Below are 12,215 nucleotides of genomic sequence, written 5' to 3'. Positions count from 1 at the left end.
GACATAAGTACTATTTTTTTCCAAAAAAATTATGAAGATTTGAACAGAATTTTAAACAAAGTTTAGATAAAAAAACAGTAAGATATAATATAACATATAATCAAATAATAAAGTTGTTACTAAATGACAGTAGTTCTGATTAAAAAAAAATTTAAAAAAACTGATTTTTAATGCATTTTTAAATAGTATTTGTTATTTTAAAATCATATTCAAGTTATTTAAAATACACCCCCCCCTCGCCCCGTCCTGGATTACCATAACTAAAAATTAACGTTTCGGTTTAGACTTAAAAAATATGGGCACCTTAATTTAACGTACAAACCAGGCTCCACAATAAGTATAGTAGTTTGCATTGGGTGTGCGGCATATGTTTTCCAATGTAGTTTATACCGCTGCCACGAATCTAAAGTCATAATTGGAAGTCGAATGGAAAAAATTGAAAAAATATATTTTCAGATTTTCAATTGCAAATATGTTTGCAGATTACCCAAGGGCAATAGAGAGTAAATATGCTTGCAAATTACTGCTGAATTATACAGAAAAAATTGTTTATTTGATTGAAACTCAATAGTCATTTATGGTAAAAAGAACCAGGAAACGACAGAAATTATAAGATTCTAATTATCATGCAGAAGAATTACTAGATCAGAGATCTTTTTTCTCCATTTTTGCCATTTGACCCCCAATTTTTACCCCAGATTCGTGTTTAGCTGCAAAAACTACATTGGAAAACATATGATGCACATTTAAAACAGACAACGTTTTCAATGGACCTGTGTAATTAGGTCTATGGAATCTGACTATCACGTTATATAAGAAACGCAGAATTTGTACATACTAATTGTTCCCCTTTATATGGAGATCAGTAAATACAAAATGCAGTATTAATTTTAACTTGTTTTTCTTGAATTGGAGATAATGGAAGGAGAATATATAAATCGTTTTTTTTATTAAATTGAATGACAAAAATATTGAAACAGAAACCAAAAAACAGTTTTTCCACAAAAACTTTAGCACGTTTTTTTAAAAATACTAAAATTACATAAAATTCAAGATATGGCATGTGACCTCTGCATTTTTCAAAATATTTTTGTTTTCAATATTATGCTAAGGCTTTTTTGTAGCCCAGCAGTTAGAACTATGAGCTATTTCAAATCAGAGGTTCTATGATCGATACCCCCTACGGACGCCTGATGTCAAGAAGGAGTAATGTCGGTTTCCATTTGGAACTGCAGATAGAAACATGTTTCCAAGTAATAATAGCCATCATCGATGAAAAAATCATCATTATTTCAGAAATTTTTATGATAAATTATATTTTTAGTGCTATTATGTAACTAGGGTGTTGCCTAAAAACTTAGGTGCATTCGAATTGCAAAAATATATAAATGTTTAGATTTATCTAAATGAGAGTAAGATTTTAAATTTTTTTTTCATTCAGTTGATCATCTACATAAGATATTGAATCAATAAATTATTGATAAAATATAAATAAAAATAAATATATTTTGTAACAGCAGAACTATGTTAAGTGACCCAGCATTTTCTACTGCTAATGGAAAAAAAGAAAAATATAAATTGAATTTTTGTTTAAGGATTAGTAGACGTAAATTAGCTTCAAATTATCTTTTTAATTAAATATTCAGTTTTAGCAACTTTCTAGGATATATACAAAATCTTTTTAATTAAATCTTCAGTTTTAACAACTTTTTAGGATATATAGTCAACCTGTTTAGTATAAATTTGGATTATGTCTTAGTACCTCATTTTTAATTAATATAAATAGTTAAGGTAATCGATGGCGATTAGAAAGCAACTGAGTAGATGTCATTTCTAGTTGTGCTCTGTTTTTAACATGCATGATGTACTTTCGACTTAATTTATGCAGCAATTTTTACACTATTTGTATTCACGTTCGTCCTTTCATATTCCTTTCAATAATGTTATGCAGAAGGCACCTTTTCTCCAAAAACGTTCTGATTCAGTTTTCCTTCCTTCTCAGAAATCTATTCATAAGTGTTTGTCTCTCTTCCTCTCTACGTAGTACTTCTCCATTTATATGATTTCTGAGATATCAAGTCATTGAGTAGTTATTCATCAATATTAATATTTTACAAATCTCAATAATAATCAAACATAAATCTTTTATGACAACACTGATATTCCTTAAACTTCTCGTTCTCTTTTAGGTAAAAGTGCTCCCAATACTTTCACGATGGATGCCTATACACGGTCTCCTTCTAAAACCCAAAAGCATTTGTATGTCAGCACGTACGATGAACGAAGGCACGAGCCGACAAATATCATCTCCTCGAACATCATGATAGCTTTCGAAAAGGTCTTTTATGAGTGCATATAATGGAAATACATGAATTCCAGATATGATTTTATCGCTTCACCTTCAAGACGTCGTGCTCCGAAAATGTCCCTTTCCTTGTGTTGAAATCCCTTTTCGTACGACTCTCTTAGAACGTTTATAACCAATTACGCTAATTAATTAATAAACCTAATTTCGGACGCGGAAAACGCCTCCTGTACGGTCTCGTAAATAGCATGGTATTACATTTGCACGCCTATTACTCACTGCGTAATGAATCATACAGTACGGTAAATGTATTACCCCATACACATGCGTGTAAATGTACATGTGTATACATACAGACACATGTATATGCAGGGTGTCCCAGACCTTGACGTCAATCCGCAACGGGGTGATAGTATTGACCTCAACCGTCCTGAAAAAAATTAGAAAAAAAATTATCTCACGTTGTTTGGAATTTGAGCTTTTAAGTGCAAGCTAGAGCTTTGTTGGAATTATTACCAATTTTTTTAATTGGTAATAGTTCCAAACTTTGTTTAATAATTTTAAATTATTTTTAAAATTTATATGAATTTAAAATTATTAAAATCATTCGACTCTGAGAGGCCTTCCTTAAAAACAAATGTAGTGTGTTGGCAAGTTTCATCAAAAGTTGGCGCATTTAATCACGATTGTAAAATGGAAATATATTTTATCCTTGAAAATTTTCGAGTAAAAATATAAAGACGTAAAAATGATGTTTTTTGTTAGCACATTTTTTTATATTTAGCAAAAAATTGTGAAAATATTTATGATAAAAAAATAAAGAAGGAAAAAATTTCATAAGAAAGTCCTGAAGGCAGAATTGATGTTTTCGCAAAAAAATACAACTTACTATTGGATTGTTTTCTGGACGTTTCCAGTCATTCTTTCGTTTTCTCAAAAACCTTATCGTTATAATTAGCAGATAAGTGCAATTTTTTCGTCCACGTTGTAACCCACAATCAATTTATCTAGAAAATTATTGGTTGCGGATTATGCTGATTGATTGTAAGTATAAATTGGCCACTATTTATCGAGCCAGCATCATAATAATTATTATTTATAATTATTAAGAAAATTCTTTTTAGACAATAGTGATCGACAATTTTTAGAGAATAGTGATCATGATTTCAAATACTATAACATTACCGCCATACGACAAGTAGTTGAATATTTAAATTACATCAAATCGAACCGTTTCTTTATAATCAGCAGGAAAGTGCAAAATTTATCGTCTCCTTTTTAGCTTTAAAATTCAATGCCAAAATGACATCATTTAATAATCGGGATAATTAGTTTTTGGCAACGATAAGTCAGATCGCTTCTTTGAAATTGATTGTTAAAGAAAATTAATCGAAAATTTTTATAAAATTTTATATACCAATAGCGGCTTTTGTCTGAATGAACATTATAAAATATCAGAGATCTGCGACATGTGGCCTTATTACAAATATTAAATATTAATTTATCATATGTATGGACTACTGGGGGCAGTCGGGGCTATTGCCCAGGGCGGCAAATATTCTAGGGCGGCAAAGTTTGGAAAGTAAAAAAAAATTCTAAACAATATAATTAACCAATTTTTCTTAATAACAATTTTATTTCAAGCAATATAACTAACAAAACATAACACAGCAATTTGGCAAATAGAGACATTCGTAAACCAGTTTCAAAAGAAAAATATATTCTTCAGATCCTACGGGAAGTTAAAAAGTTCGTCGAATGTGCCTTATTGTTAGAACAAATATGAATATTTTGTTATATTATTAAATTCCCGTAGGGTAAGTTATAATACAAAATCGAAAAAAAATCGAAAATGAATTTTTTTGCATATCTTCTGATCATTTTTGCATATCTTACAATTCGAAAAAATGGATGTATGTGTTTGTGTGTTCGGATACAAATTATCGTCGACGATTTCGGGAACACAGTTCAACCGATTTGAATAATTCAAAAAATATTCGGTTTGGTTTAATGGTAAGATGTGCTGATTATATTTTGACCGTTTCGAAGATACGGTGCAAAAAGTACCAAAAATAGTAATTATTCTTTATTAATAATTAATTTTTAAGATAACGAAGTATCCGATTTGAACGAAGAACTATAGTTAAATTAAAATAAATTACATTTTTGGGAAGGTAGGTTTATCGATTTTGGAGATCCAATAGAACAAAGTAAACAAAAATGCCATTTTGGGATCAAAAATAATCATTAGACATATTGCTTTCGAAAAAGTTCAATTTTTTCAAAAAAAAAAAAATTATAATATAAAAAAACATTTTTTTTAAAAAGTCAAACCTTCAAAAGTTTCAAGATTCTAAAAATCGATTTTTTTCAGTTTTCAAAAAATTTTCTAATTCAGGGAAATCAAAAAATGTAATTTTCAGTAGGGAAAGTTTCAGCAATTTGCCATAAGGCACGATGCCATGCACACTAGTTATAAGTATGTAATGCTTTATACATTTTTTGCAATCAAATACTTATTTTAGAAAAATGAGACTTAAAAACTAATTAAGTAAAATTTCAGGGATGGAGCGACATTTTCCTCAGTGCCCCAGGGCGCCAAATTTCTAAATCTGGCCCTGGGACTAAGCTGTGCTTCTAGGAAATACTCCGTGTAAACTGTTAATCGAAAAAAAAATAAGTCAAATATTTACACAAATCTGTTATTACTCTGAAGAAGTTAGTGCATATATATCGACATCAAGATTATTACAAAAAACTAAACTTATCAACTATTTGTCTTATCAACATCAACTAATCGTCCGAACTTATAGTCTTGCAAAACTAATCTAATATCATTCTTAAACTAATTAAAGTAACTTAACAAATTATTTGAAACAATTAAATTTGAAGTTTCGATTTAATTTTTTTTGCCTTATTTTCGACAAAAAATGCTTTTCTAAAATGTTCAGTACAAAACCGACCATACTGAAAAATTAAATAAGTGTAAAATTTGATAATGTTTCTAGAATTTGCAATAAAAGGACAATTGACTAAATCATAGTTCACTTTTTTTCATTATTTTTAAATTTTAACAGCAATCAGAACCTTACGTTCTGTGAACTGTTGGGCTGAAATTTCTCCCTACTTTGTATTTTTAGATGGTAAACCAATGGTTAATCCATCTATAACTGATGATTTTATTATTAAAATTCATCTAATAGGGCTGACTTTTAATTTGTGCAGAAATGCCCAAGCAAGGGCTATATTCACCTCGAAATATATTCCTATCTATATTTCCAAGTAAAAACCGTTGTCACTACTGCTTGACAACAAGCTGCTCGAAGCGTGTCCCGACTCCGGGACCTCTGAATCAAGTCCCGTTGTTCTTAATCCCTTACCTCAGGCGAGCCCATAGTTTACTAACAATAGCAAATTCAATGAAACATTTAATTTTTTTACAGTACACCTGGCAACCATGTGTGTGCATTTACGGTAACAAATGCGCGAATCTTCTAGGTGCACGAAAATATAGTTTACCATCTCTTTCTATATCACTAATAATATCAAATTAATTGAGATATGTATTTGTTTATAGTACACGTGGCAACAATGCCTGTGCATTTCCGGTGAAAATGCGTGAATCGTGTAAGTGCACAAAAATATAGTCACCGTCTCTTTCTAAATCACGAATAATTCGATATATATGTCCTTATCATTGCAATCATAAGTAGAAATTCCAATACTCCAAAATAATAGTCCATTTATTTGCGAACAAAACGCCTTCTGGTGTAGGTGTATTGACGATAATTTTGTTTGATTATGATTTAATATCGAGCATTACGTTAATTTAATATGTGTGATTTTAATATAAATTCAAAATGTGCATAGTTTTCTAACAAAATTAATTAAATTTTAACTATTTATAAAATTAGCTCGGTTTTGTATTTTATCTGGAGCTGCAGGAATGTGCCATCAATTAAGGTAAGAATTTCATCATACAGTTCTTTGTCAATACAATCAATATCGAAAGGTGATGCATAAAAAAAAATTGTTTTAAACGGCCTGACCAATTTTAATTTGATTTGATTGACACAAATATATAGTCAACCCTCCGTTAACGCGGTGTGTTGTATGGAAACTATGCTATAAAATGCTCGCATTTAACGTGCAATCTAGGCTTTTTTGGAGGAACTTCGAATTAGTACAAATCGTAAAAAACATCACAAATGATAAACTTTTATAAAAAATTTGACGTGCATGGTCGAAATCTTACGACTTGCAGATGCAAAGGCACTACTTATTAAAATCGATTCCTTATTGAGTACTAAATATAAAAATTTATATAGATTTCAAAATGGGTGATAGGCCGGGTCGTGATTTCGAACCCCGTTATGGACAACCTGATATCGTGCATCAGCGATATCAATTTTTACTTAACAATATAGATAAAAAATATGTTTCCAATTAGAAATAGTTCAGTTCGGTCACTTCGGTGTGAAATGGCGATGATAAATCTCTCGAAATTTTTTCCTGAATCGAGTTGTAGTTTGCAACTCACGGACCTACCTTAGGGCAGTACTTACATATTGCTATTAATTAATTGGTATATCAAAGGCCAATAAAAAAAAACTAAACATTTTGTTTATTGAGTTTACCGGTTTATATTGAAAAATGACAAAAAATGAAACATTAGCTAAACTAAAAAACTGTTATCTACTAAAAATATTTCCAGCAGCATTTTTTATTGTTGAATATCTAATGTTCTGTGAAAAAGTTATGACGAATTAATCCTATAACGTACACAGCTGTCGTATAAACTAAATTGTTTATACAGATATACCATAAAAGATAAAATAGTCGATAATAAGACCTGTATTAACGATTTTTACAATCATATTTGGTTACCAGAGTCATTCATAGGTTGCGCTGAAAGTACTCGAGGCTTTTGAGCGAGATTAGTGTTATATGGGGGCCGTGTTATAGGATAGATATCGAATTTTTGTCTCCGCGTTGTATGGGAACCGTGTTAATGTATATATATATATATATATATATATATATATACAGTCAACCCTCGGTTAACGCGGCATGGATATAAAAAATTCGTATTTATCATGCAATTCAGCCTAATTCGTAGTGCTATAAAAACTTATATAGTGCAGTATGGGAACCGCGCTTTGAGAAACTCAGAGTTAGTACAAATCGCACCAATTTTATCGTGCTGTATGGAGATCAAGGAATACAACTTGAAGTAGAAGTAATACGGACGAAATGACATGTATGACATAGACACCTTATTCAAAAATAGTTTTTAGACAGCTATTATATAATGAGGCATGTCTAAAAGATAAAAGTCGATAACAAAACTTACATTAAAACCCTTTTGATATCAAGTTTCTATAATCTAGGTTTCTATAATCTAGAACAAAAACCGTGTAATAGGAAGTCCGTGTAGTCGCAGGGGTGTCGGATTTTTACCTCCGGGTAGTATGGGAACTGTGTATCCAGAATGCCGTGTTAACTGTATAGGGTTTACTGTATATATATATTTTTTAAATAGCAAATCAACTTGGAAGTTTTTAGTCGAAGGTAAATAAAATATTTTTGCATATTTACATACACTTTCACACATATTACATTGCTTAAGATGAATTAATAACAAAATCTCTGCAGTAAGATTTTTACTAAATACAAATTAAATTGATGCAAATTAATTTGAATCTTTTGATAATTTTTTTTAGCCTCAACACTTTTAAGAATTTAAGCAGGAAAATTAATAGTTCATTAGTCCACTTCAATTTTTAAAAGGCATAAGGCAAAGTTTATGGCATCCGTCCTTGGTGACATCTTTTATTAATGGAATGTCTAATTTTTTTTTTAATTTCTGTATTTGTTACAACTGCTAAATAATTTAACATCTAGTTACAGTAATGAACAGTGACATAAATTTACATAAAAGAGTACAAAATATCTAAATAATTATGAATTGTATCATTGGAAATATACTGGGGAGCATCAATAATGGTCCTAAGGGTTTTACATTGTAGTTTCTGTGTCAGTACAACATTAGTCTTACTGGCTAGAAAATCTAATATTTGAACAAATAAATGCTAACAAAATTTTTTTAGCGATTTTTTTATTTAGATAATGCTTGTATGATCATATTTTTACCTTTTAATTACAATAATTAATTATATCTTTAAAAAAAAATTACAACAATTTTAATCAATGTTTACACGAATTCATCAAATTAAAACAGCCATAACTTTGGAAGCATGTGTTATTAATGTTACAGCATATCATCATAAATCAGCTATTGAGCTGATTCTTTATTTACTCTTCTAACATTTTTACTTCAAGTTCGTTTGAGAATCTTTCATCAAAATGTTTGGCAATCGCTGAAATTTAAAATTGTAAAAACGAGACGTGCCGCTCTGGGGTGTGTTCAGAATGGTTTTAACATTCTCAAGTTTGACAAATAGATTTTAGTCTGACACGATGACGCATTGTGAAGTGTTCTAGTTGGCAAAAATATTGTATTTAACATGAATTGCACAAAAATTACTTATAAATAGATGTTTCTTCATGTGGTGAGTTACTTATTTTAATATAGTTCTTTATAAATTCAATATGTATGTAATTTTGAAATATCAATACTCTTGGTAAGTGAAGCATTTCATATTCCTGTGCTATTATAGCATTTTATCATTTTTTATGATTGTCATTTTTGGTGGTATTTGAGGCATACAAGCAATATCAAATATGAAATTTATTATTTCTCAGAATTTTGAAAATAAAATCTTAAAGGTGACATCAAATAAAATTAGCGCTATGCTAAATTATATGTGGCATATATTGTATATACATAGCCGTTTTGACTAAATTCAAATCGAACTAATACTTTCATTGAAAATTCAAAGTTTTTAATATTATCACCCTTTTGATAAATTTGATTTCTAATAATGTAGGTAATTTAATTTTAGTTATCGTGCTTAGCATCAAAAATAAACATGTTTTTATTTCAAATTCGTACGTTCCAACTATAATCATAGCAATCATAAAATGTAAATAATATTAAAAACAATTAAGTTTATTTAATAATATTTTATTTATGATAATGTTTAATAAATTAAAAAATATTACCAAGAAATATATATTTTGTTCTGCTAATATTGAAAATACAACTAACACTCCTTGAGGATGTGGAATAACATTACGTAATCAAAACATTAAAGATCATAATATTTATTTAAGTATTTTAATAGACCTAATTATTAATGCTTCAAACAAGAAATTTAAAATAAGGATAAAACAAATATCTTTTGAGTAATATAATTTATTGGCGACTAATGGTTTCAGGACTATGTACTCTCATCCTCAGCATCTGCATAACAATTTGCAAATTATTAAAGTAACATTACAAAACTTTTTTTTTTTTATTTCCATCTAAATTACAACTGCCTGAGAAGGTATTCAGTAATTGTTGTGATTAGTTATTAAATAAGTTTTTAAAATACTACCCATTGGTAGTATTTCAAGTTAGTATAATAAATATAAATGTGTGACAATAATTGCAACATTACAAAACAAAATTATTTTTATTCTTGTTATAAAGAATTGTTATTGATAACACCATTACATTTTGCATATGGCTGAATAATAACATTTGAATTATGTTTTTTTATGTTAGATGAAACAATGTATGTTCTGTTTATTTGAACTACTCATTTTATTTTAAATATTTATTGGGTTTCTTGTAATTACTTATATTAAACTAAACTGCATCAGAATATGCATTTCTTTGTTTAAATGTAAAGATTACTCTAGTTATATTTTCATGTTGGTATCAAATTTCTTTATTTTAATATTTTTAATGGGCAATTGAAAAATACTTTTTTGCCCTCCTACCACAAATCCCTACTCCATAATAGTCGTTTGAGTAGTCTAATCAATTTTTATCCAGATCGATAACTGCTGAATTTTTTTTTGTGTATTCTTATTGAATTTTGATCAGAATATTTCTAGCTTGAATTTACCGGCTGTATTTGCTGAAACAATTTCAAAAGAAACCTTAGATTTTGGCGACGAAAGGGTTACCATGGATAAAACTAGATGCGTCAAAAATTGGCCTATCCTATTAATGAACAATGACTATTAATAAACAGAAAATAATATACATGATAGACGGGAAAACTTATATGTAGTGTATGCGTTGCAGTGGGTAATCCATCTAAAAAAATGTGTTAGACGCCTTTTTTACATATATCCGTATACTTTACATTCACAATCAGTTACTTACTTTTTATAGGCACCAAAAATTGTTTAGACATTTTTATGGCGTTTGCCGGGCCGTCTAGTATATATATATATATATATATAATCTTTATAATCTATGTTAAGTCGTTAGTAGACCAATCAAAATTCATTTTTATTAAGGACGCAGTTTCTACATTTTATCTTACATATATGCGTTAAATATATATCGGCAAACTTACAATTTTTTGTTTAAAATTTTCTCTAACTTATCAACAGATCCATTACAATACTTCAATAGTTTTATATTAATTTGAGAAACTGGTTAAACTCGCACAATCTCTGTAATAGCAGTGCAGAAGTTTTGCCCGCATCCGATCAATTATTTCATGCGATATATTTCTAGAAATAATACTCGTAGAATGTTCAATAACAGTACTCACTCAATTTAACGAATATCAGGTTAGATAATAATATCATTTAATTCTCTGACTCGGGAAAATACAATCAGAGAGTTACCTAACCATTAAAGATATCATGTATCATAGGAGGCGGACGATGCTCACAGTACGACGGATGGAAATATTTCAGGCAAAAAATCCATACATATCTCTAAATATATTTCGAATTTTTAAGACACTGGATAGAATATTATATTTATTACATCGCATTTGATTATTTTTGTATCAGTTGCTCATAAAATTACAAATGATTATTTGTAATTTTTATTAAAAAATGAAAGGTAAACAAAGATATAATATTGATTGGTCTACTAATAACTTGATATATATTATTAAGATTTTTTTATTAATTTCCAGCAGGGTTAGTTGCAGTAAGCGCAAAAAAATGAAAATGAAAGGTTCTATATTTATCTTTACGTTTGAAAGGTTTCTGAACATTTTGCCATATCTTATTGTTATCTATGTTTAGATACAAATACTACGATTTCGGGCGCACCAACCAACCGATTTGAATAAATCAAAAATATTCAATTTCTATTAAAAACGAGACGTGCTGATTAGTTTGTGGCCAAAGCAGGTCCAGCCATTTCGATGACAAAGGGCAAAAATTATAGTTAGTTGGGTTATACTTGGTTTGGCTTTCACAATATAATTGCTTAATCAAATACCCCGCCACGCGTTGCTCCTGCTTTTATCAAAAACCACGACATTTCAATCCTGTTTTTATAAAAATGTATATCAAACCAAAAATAAATAAAATTCGAATTAAAATTTTAATCTGATGGTTCAATACTATTGATAAAAATATTTTTTTTAAAAACTTAATGGAAAAAAAATGAAATTATTAAAGTTTTGAATAAATTAACACATTACAAAATTTATAATAAATAACCAAATGACATTTTATAAATGTATTATATCCTATTTACCTTGCTAACATTTTAACATGTTTTACGTATTTACAAATGATATCATTGGTCTTATTCTATAGGGAACTTGCTATAAGCCCTTAATATTTTCTTTCAAAATTTTCAACAAATATCTGATTTTTGACATTCACCGTACTGTATTTTTTTTTCAAATTTGTAATTGTCAAATTAAATGAAATTAGTTTGAATCATTTATGGTATAAATTTCCGACTATAAATTCATATTCATGCTATCCTTGGGACTAACATGGATAAGGTTTTGTAGAATCAGAGTCCTACAATGTG

The sequence above is a fragment of the Ctenocephalides felis genome, unplaced genomic scaffold (assembly GCF_003426905.1).
Source record: "Ctenocephalides felis isolate EL2017-DRISC unplaced genomic scaffold, ASM342690v1 CF-g0.4_SCAFFOLD_01886, whole genome shotgun sequence".
Classification (NCBI taxonomy): domain Eukaryota; kingdom Metazoa; phylum Arthropoda; class Insecta; order Siphonaptera; family Pulicidae; genus Ctenocephalides; species Ctenocephalides felis.
Note: the sequence above shows the minus strand (reverse complement) of the source record.